Below are 9,435 nucleotides of genomic sequence, written 5' to 3'. Positions count from 1 at the left end.
TTAGCAGACAACCTTTCGAATCTTCATCCCTTTGCACAAATTGACAACTATTACTTTCCTAATATTGGTGAATTATCATTTGCAATTGCGATGCTATTTTAATAGGAAAAATTGATACAACAACTTAACTGCTAGATTGGTTACCTTGCTGACAAAGAAAAATAAGTGAACAGTCTTGCATTGGAGATTTGCCATGCTCTGGTTCAGATATTTAAAGAGCCAAAATGATGCGTAGCTAAGAGGCGCGCCACGAGCAATAGCCATATGATACACCATTGTCAAACCAATCATATAGCTCATTGCCATTGTCACAAAAAGATTTCTTGATCTTCGGCAGCGTTGCCCCTTGCATAGAAGAAGCAAAAGTGCAATTAAATATTTTCTTTAAATGATTATAAAGTTGGAACAAACTTGCAATCGTAGCATACGTCTTATATCAAATTTATTACAATTTTCTTTGCTGAAAAATTGAATTGATTTCTTTCCAGGTCACTCTAGATTTGGGAGACGACCCGATGCACATTTCCTTGGTGACTCCGATGGCCATATCTATGGGGCAGTGAGGTATGTGATAGCCATTGTACATGAAATGTGTAATATTATTTTTGCAGTGAGGGCACATACTTTCATTGTCAATACTGTGGAACCGAGCACTACCATGAAAGAAAATGGTAGCATTACAGAGAGACCAGAGATGATTCCATTGTGGTGTGGTCAGCCTTATTCAAATCACCTCTGCTCTACCATTTTCTTGTCAGAAAATGGTAGCATTATAGAGAGGCCCACTAAAGGTGTCATGATGGCCTACAATGTTTTAACAAAGAAATCCACACTTTTCAGATTTTGTTTTTTCTAATATTTGCATTATATTATGGTTTGATCTGTATCGGTTTAGTTCTGTATTGGTTGTTGCCAATAAATTTGTGAGACATTGAGGTCCATAATATATGTGGTCTTCGTTTTATGTAACCATTGTGCACTGACATTGTGCAATTGCATCTAATACAGTTGTCTTCTTTCGCCTAGGTAATGGTTTCATCATATACATGATCTTTCTTGAACAAAAAGGAATAATTCTCTAACCTCATATAATGGTGTACAATAATGAAAATAGATTGGGGATACATGTAGTCACAGGGTTAGCAACATGAGCTCTATGAGCCCGCCCAGCGTGGATGGGATCTAGCCGCGAACACCGTCCACGCCATCTATGAAGACGTTGTTCAAGTGCTCGGCGTCGTTGCACCGGAGGTGGTCCTACGTGCAGCAGTTGGGCGACACCAAGATCCACGTCAACAGATCCACGTCGACAGTGTCACCGGGTTGCCCAGCGTTTTCTTCATGCTCAACAACATGTGCAGGTCGCTAGGTGAGCAGGACCTCGAGCGGCGCTGTGGATGCTCCTACGAGTAGGAAGACAACGAAGAAGATGGTGGTGGACGCCATCACACTCATGCACTGAGAAGATGGTCATGTATATTATAGTGATGTTTCTCATTTTTGTATTTATAGTTTATACTCATTTTTAACTTCCGTGGTAAAGCACGGGCACATACATAGTATATATATATATATTGATATTTATATTGAAAGCAACATGGAATTAAATTCTATCATACATTTATATACATCAGAATCTTGTGTTTACAACCATCTCACATTTTATACATCAAAGTTTTCACCTAAGCTATAACAACTATCTCGGCTAAGAGATAGTCTACTAATTTCTGTGAGTACTCTCAATTATTGTAACACCCAGTCCACTCCCGGACTAGTGGTACTTACTGCTGGCAGCTCTGTAGGACCATAGATCATCCCCACTGACCAACATGAGTCTTTTGTGCGCACTTTGTCCTCACTCATGCGCACCCGAGAAAATTTTCCGGTCAGTCACTCATCCCAAATTGTTACAAGCCAATCATGCTTAACTTGGAGGTTCTTTCGAGATAGGCTTCCAAAAAACAAGATGCACCTTGTTGGTATGAGTACACTATTAATTATATTGAGCCTTGGGCTAGGATATTACCATCCACCGATGCCAGGATATCACAATCCACCACCCTTAGAAGACCGACGTCCTTGTAAGGAAAATGGACCTCGGTCCATTTGGTTAAAAAGGTTTTGGTGTTTGATGACCAACATAGCCTATGGACTAATGTGTTTGCTAGTGTTTATGATTGTAGTTCACAGGATGCTAAAGTGACTTGGACTAAGGCATTGAGAAAAGCAACACATCAAAAGAAGACATTATGAAGATCACAAGTGAAGATCAACAAGTATCAAGCAAAGTCCAAGAAACGAAGAAAAATGTTGCCAGTGGCGGACTGTCTGGTCGAGGACACCAGACTGTCCGGTGCCACACGCCGGACTGTCCGGTGCACCAGAGAACAATAGCTCAACGACTAGTTTCTGGTGGCACTATGGATGAGAGCCCTGACTGTCCGGTGCTAAGGCTAACAGCACCAACGGTCGACTGACAGATCCAACAGCTAGTAGCGCACCAGACAGTAGCGCCAACGGTCAAGTGTCCGGTGTGCTACAGAAAGCTGCAGCTTTCCTCCAACGGCTATAATTGAGTTGGGGCCTATATATACTTCACCCAACCGTCCATTTCAAGGTTTGGGAGCCCAAGCAACATACCAAGGCATAATATAGACATTTTCAAGTGCTCATACACCCAAGTGCTTAATGGCATCACTTGGTGATTAGTGTAGGTGCTTTGCGAAGTGCTTAGGTTAGTTATACCGCATTCGTGCTTGCTCTAGGTGAATCCTAGTTAGTTGAGTGAGTTTAGAAAAAACACACAACCCCTCGGCTCTTATGTGAGTCGTTGTAATTGTATCAAGTGGGGCGAGAGTCTTGCGAGAATGTGACAACCACATTTGTGTCACGATCACCACCGTGTACCGGAGGGAATGAGGCCCACGGCGTTTCGGCCGGAAGCTAGATAGTGGAGAAGGCCCGTGGAGCATCACTTGCGTGTGGAGAAGGCCCGTGACTCTCTATGGAGTTACTCGACCGTGGTGCTTGGCCCTTGCATGGGCAACCCTTTGCGTTGGGGCACCAACGAGGATTAGTCGGGACCTTGCATGGTTCTGGATACCTTAGTAAAAATACCGGCGTCATCCACGAGAGTTTGCATCTCTACCTTGCTCTTTACCTTCCACATTTATATTAAGTTTTTGAATTTCAATCTTGTCTTTATAGTTAGATCTTTTAGGATTGAAACTTAGCCATTGCAGTAGAGATAGCAACCCTTAGACAAAACCTAGTTTGCACATTCTAGATTATTTATTTGCATAGGTTTTGCTCTAGGGATTTAATTGTGGCCTAGTTCAGAGAAAGTTTTAGAAGTCCTAATTCACCCCCTCTTAGGCACCGTTTCCTTCAATTGGTATCAAAGCCTGGTTTGGCTCATTTGAAATGCTTTAGCTTTACCGCTAAACGCATCGACGCTTTCTAGAGAAAGGGGATGGATACCCATAGGCCACCACACTTCGACGGCACTAACTTCTCATATTATAGTGCTAGAATGACTTGTTACATAGAGGCTTTTGATCTAGGTGTTTGGAGAGTCACTCGTGAAGGGATGAAACCACCCAAGAATCCCAAAAAAACCCACCACGAGTGAGGAAAAATAAATTCATTTAAATGCTAGAACCAAGAATTGCTTGTATGAATCTCTTAGCATGGATATTTTTAAACAAGTTTTTACATTAAAAACTGCTAATGAGATTTGGCTAAAATTACATGAGTTCCATGATGGCACATCCAATGTCCGTGAGCAGAAACATTGCCTAGTCTTAAATGAGTATAATTCTTTTGCTACGAAGGATAATGAGCTTGTTAGAGACATGTATTCTCATTTGAATCTAATTATCAATGAGCTCAATTCTATTGGCATTAATAAGCTAGGTGATGCGGACATTGTGAGGAAGATTATCTCCCTACTACCACAACAAAGATATGGGAGCATCATCACTATTCTTCACAACATGGAGGACTTGAGTACAATGACCCCGACCATTGTGATCGGAAAATTTGCGGCATTTGAAATGTCGAGAAAAATGGCTCGATAAGAGGAGCCAACTTCTTCAAGACCATATGCTTTTGCATGTGATGAAAGAAAAGGCAAGAAGAAGGCTCCCACTCCAAGTTCCTCAAGTGAAGAAGAGGAAGAAGAAGGAAGTGCTGATGATGAAGATAATTAACCATCAACATCATCCTTCGAGGATGAAGAAACAATCTGACGTGTCGGAAAGGTAATGGGGATGATCCGCAAGATTAATCTAATGGGTGTGCCCCTGCAGGTTGAGGATCTTCTCTTTAACATTGATAGGGAAAAGCAAAGAGAGGATGCTTCACATGCGGGGACAAGGGTCACTTCAGGGACAACTGTCTAAATATGGCCGAACCCACAAAAGGGAGGAGCAAAGAAAATGCGCTTACAAGTATCAAAACATGGGATGACTCTTCAAGCAAAGATGAACCTCCAAGGACACGTAGCCACCGATCCTCATCACGTTCATCACGGTCATCACGAAAGTGCCTTATGGCAAGAGGTAAAATGAGCATTCCATCCTCTAGTGATGATAGCAGTAGTGATGATGAAGGTGACGGAAAGCCCTCCGTAGATGAGCTTGCGGAAGCCGTAAATTTTTTCAGGATGTATGCACTATGAAAAAGTCTCAACTTAAAACTTTGAAAAATAAGTCGATTAGCTCTCAAAATGATTATAAATGTTTGCTAGAAAAATTTGAAACATTTGCAAATTTGAATTGTGAGCTATCAACTAAAATTGAGCAATTGGAGTCTAGTGCTCCATCCTCAGCTACCGATGATGGCCTTATTAAAAAATGAAAAACTTAAGGCTAAGTTAGCTAGCTCTCAAGAAGTCATTGAAATTTTGTTAGGGAAAATGAAAATTCTTAGCATACATAATTGTTGGGACCATGCTTCGTCGCCGAAGGTCCTGCGGGAAGAAACAGCTTCGGCTGAAGCTGTCTGTACGTGATGCCGAAGGGTGCCGTTCATGAAGCTTCAGAATTATGAACCGACTTAAAGATAGAATGACCTTTTAGTCCATAAGAGTTTGAGTCGTTGTTGTAAACTTTTATGAGGGGTATGATTGTAATTGCTCACAGGCTGTGTCCTGTGCCTATAAATAGTGAACAGTATTCCTTTACTGTTCACGCATTCTTGTAATCGCAATCACATCACTCGAAAATTATTCCTTGCCAAGGCAGAGGTATAAATGTACTTAAACATTATATTTGAATATTTTAAGTTTATATAATATGTAAATGATGTTGTTTACTTCTAATTTACTTGTCTTTAATGCTTTATGACTCGTGTTATTTTACATTATCTTTGAGAGTTCAATTACGAAGATAAAACCTTCGTAATTGTGTCATTATAACCTTCGTCCGAAGTTCATTAAATCCTTGGGGAAATAATGTTTCAGCGGACGAAGGACATTAATATTTAACATTTTATGTTGTCTTGTTCTTAATTCATAGCATTTGAGAACAAGTCCCCAACATTGGCGCCCACCGTCGGTGAACTCACTTCCACTTTTTTGAGCTGATGGCTTCGTTCAACATTCGAGCTGGAGCTGCTTCGGCTCCGAAGCTTGTACTCCCGATAACAGGCGGTTCATGCTCAGAGCCAGCCAACAAGAAGCAGAAGAAGGAGGCACAGAGAAGGGTACAACACGTCGGGGTGCAAGGACCCTTCATCAAGTCAAGATGGTCTCACATTCCTATTACCTTCTCCCAAGAGGATCTTCAACTCAAGGATTACCCACACAACGATGCTATGGTTATCTCTTGTGTTATCAAAGGATTTCTGGTCCACAATGTTTTGGTTGATACAGGCAGTGCAACTGATATCATATTTGCTAAGGCCTTCAGACAGATGCAAGAGCCTGAAGATAAAATTCTTGATGCCACACATCCCCTTTGCGGCTTCGGAGGAAGGCAGATTGTCGCACTCGGCAAAATTTCAATGCCAGTGACCTTCGGATTTATCAACAACACAAGGACTGAACAAGTTGTGTTTGATATTGTTGACATGGAATACCCTTACAATGCAATCATTGGTCGTGGTACTCTCAATGCCTTCGAAGCAATTCTTCATCCAGCTTATGTTTGCATGAAGATACCTTCGGACCAAGGGCCCATTGCTATTCATGGAAGTCAGGAAGCTGCCAGAAGGGCCGAAGGAAATTGGACAGACTCAAAAGCAATCCATAATATAGATGGAACTGAAGCTTGTGAGCAATACAAGTTCAGAAGGGAAAAGGCTACTTCGGCTGATGAGCCGAAGCCCATGCTCTTATGTGAGGATATAGCAGAGCAGAAGGTGCTATTGGGATCTCAATTGTCCGAAGAGGAGGAGAAAACCTTGATAAGGTTTTTGTTCAACAATAAAGATGTTTTTGCTTGGTCAGCTAATGATCTTTGTGGAGTTAACAGGGATGTTATTGAGCACTCGCTCAATGTTGATCCATCCTTCAGACCCAGAAAGCAGAGACTTCGGAAGATGTCTGATGACAAGGCCGAAGGTGCTCGGAATGAAGTGAAAAGACTCCTCAGTGCCGGAGTTATTAGAGAGGTAAAATACCCAGAATGGTTAGCTAACACTGTTATGGTGAAGAAGACCAATGGTAAATGGAGAATGTGTATCGATTTTACTGATCTCAATAAGGCCTGTCCGAAGGACGAGTTTCCATTGCCAAGGATAGATTCCTTAGTCGAGCAGCAGCTTCATCAGAGCTTATGAGTTTGCTGGATTGCTATTCAGGTTATCATCAAATCTGGATGAAGAAGGAGGATGAACTGAAAACCAGCTTCATAACCCCTAGTGGGACATATTGTTACCTTCGGATGCCTGAGGGGCTTAAAAATGCTGGAGGAAGCTTCAGCAGAATGACAGCGAAGGTTCTCCATTCTCAGATAGGCAGGAATGTGCTAACTTATGTTGATGATATCATTGTAAAAAGCATGAAGCAAGATAACCACATTGCTGATCTGCAGGAGACCTTCGCTAATTTTAGACAGGCTGGCTTAAAGCTGAATCCAGAAAAATGTGTCTTCGGAGTAAAGAAGGGGAAATTTCTTGGTTGTTTAGTTTCAACAAAGGGAATTGAGGCTAATCCAAGCAAAATCGAAGCTATACTTCGAATGGAACCACCAAGTACAAAGAAGGGGGCCCAAAGATTGACAGGAAAGCTGGCATCTCTCAACAGATTCATATCTAGATCAGCAGAGAGAAATTTACCATTTTTCGAAGTGCTGAAGTCAGCCGAAGTTTTTCAATGGGGACCAGTCCAGCAGAGAGCCTTCGAAGAACTGAAACAATATTTGATAGATTTAACAACATTAAGTCCACCAACGCCATGGGCTCCTTTGTTATTATATGTGGCAGCTTCACACTCAGCGGTAAGTGCAGCACTTGTCCAGGAGAAGCTTGAAGGCCAAGTCAAGAAACATGCTCCAATATATTTCGTATCCGAAGTTCTTAGTTTTTCAAAGAAAAATTATACAGAATTGGAGAAAGTACTGTATGCTGTTTTGATGGCTTCCAGGAAGCTTCGACATTATTTTCAAGCTTATAACATAATTGTTCCTTCTTCACAACCGTTGAAGGATATTATGAGAAATCGAGAAGCTACTGGAAGGATTGGAAAATGGGCGGCAGAGCTCAATGAATTTTGTATTGATTATGTTCATAGATCTTCGATTCAGTCTCAAGCGTTGGCAGACTTCATTGCTGACTGGACGCCAGGGGCTCAGGAGGAAGAAACGAATAAAGATGCCGAAACATGGATAGTGTTTTGCGATGGGTCTTGGGGAACCTTCGGAGCAGGAGCAGCTGCTGTGTTGGTTTCACCTTCTAAAGTTAAAACCTATTATGCGGCAAGACTCAATTTCAGTTGCACAAATAATATTGCTGAGTACGAAGCTCTGCTCTTGGGTCTTCGGAAGTTAAAGGCAATGGGAATCAGAAGGGCCATTCTTAAAACTGATTCTCAAGTTATTTCTGGTCATGTTGACAAGAGCTATAAAGCAAGAGACCCGAAGCTTGAAAAATATCTAGATACAGTCCGAAGGATTGAGGCTTCCTTCAAAGGTTTCTCTGTCAAAAATATTCCTCGTGGAGAAAATGAATATGCTGATCTATTGGCCAAGTCAGCAGCCCAGGGGCTGCCTATACCTTCGGAAGTATTTTTCGAAACAATAAAAGCACCTTCGGTCGAGCTTCTTGAAAGAGCAATCCTTAACATATCCCCTGTTTATAGCGAAGATTGGAGAACTGAGATCATCTCTTTCCTTCAGGGTAATTTCCTTTCAGACGATGAAGCTTACAACAGGAGAATAGAAGCAAGAGCTCGACCATATGTCATAATAGAAGGGGAGTTATACAAGTGTGGGGTCTGTTCCCCATTGCTCAAGTGTTTATCCAGATCCGAAGGTATAGAATTAATGAAGGAAATACATGCAGGCCTGTGTGGATCTCACATTGGATCTAGGCCCTTGCTTGGGAAAGTTTTTTGCCAAGGATTTTATTGGCCAAAGGCAGCTTCGGATGCAGCGGATCTGGTCCAAAAGTGCGAAGGTTGTCAGAAATGTGCAAAAGATCAAAAGCAACCTTCGTCTTTAACCCAATTAATACAACCCACTTGGCCGTTGCAAAGGTGGGGCCTCGATTTACTAGGCCCATTACCACCAGCACAGGGGAATCTAAGATATGTAGTAGTGGCAGTGGAATATTTTTCCAAGTGGATTGAGGCAAAGCCCTTAGCCACAATAACTTCATTTACTATTCAAAAGTTTTTCTGGCAAAACATTGTTTGTCGCTTCGGAGTGCCGAAGGCTATTACTATGGACAATGGGACACAGTTTGATTCTGAAGCCTTCAGAGAATTTTGTGATCAAATTGGCACGAAGATCCATTTTGCATCATTCCGACACCCAGAGTCAAATGGACTTGTCGAAAGAGCTAATGGGATCATAATGACAGGAATAATGAAGTCAATCTTCAATCAGCCCAGGGAAAAGTGGCCAGACGAGTTAATCAAAGTGGTGTGGAGCCATAACACAACCATGTCAAGGTCAACAGGCTTTACGCCCTTTAAACTATTGTTCGGTGACGAAGCAATAACCCCAGAAGAGGCCAAAGCAGGATCAATAAGGACAGTAGCTTCGGCAGAAGGCGAAGACGAAGCCGATTGTTCTGTAGAAAAAGATGCTATTGAAGGGATCAGACTTCAAGCTGTGGAAACATCAATAAATATCAAGCTGAAACAATAAAATGGCGTGACAGAAAGGTCAGGCTGAAGAACATTGAACCAGGACACTTGGTACTTCGAAGGGTAGCCAACCCTGAGACAGTAGGCAAGTTACAGCTGAAGTGGGAAGGCCCCTTTTTGGT

This window comes from Zea mays, chromosome 1, assembly GCF_902167145.1.
Source record: "Zea mays cultivar B73 chromosome 1, Zm-B73-REFERENCE-NAM-5.0, whole genome shotgun sequence".
NCBI classification, from domain to species: Eukaryota; Viridiplantae; Streptophyta; class Magnoliopsida; order Poales; family Poaceae; genus Zea; species Zea mays.
The sequence above is the reverse complement of the archived record's forward strand: the minus strand, read 5'-3'. Positions refer to the sequence as shown.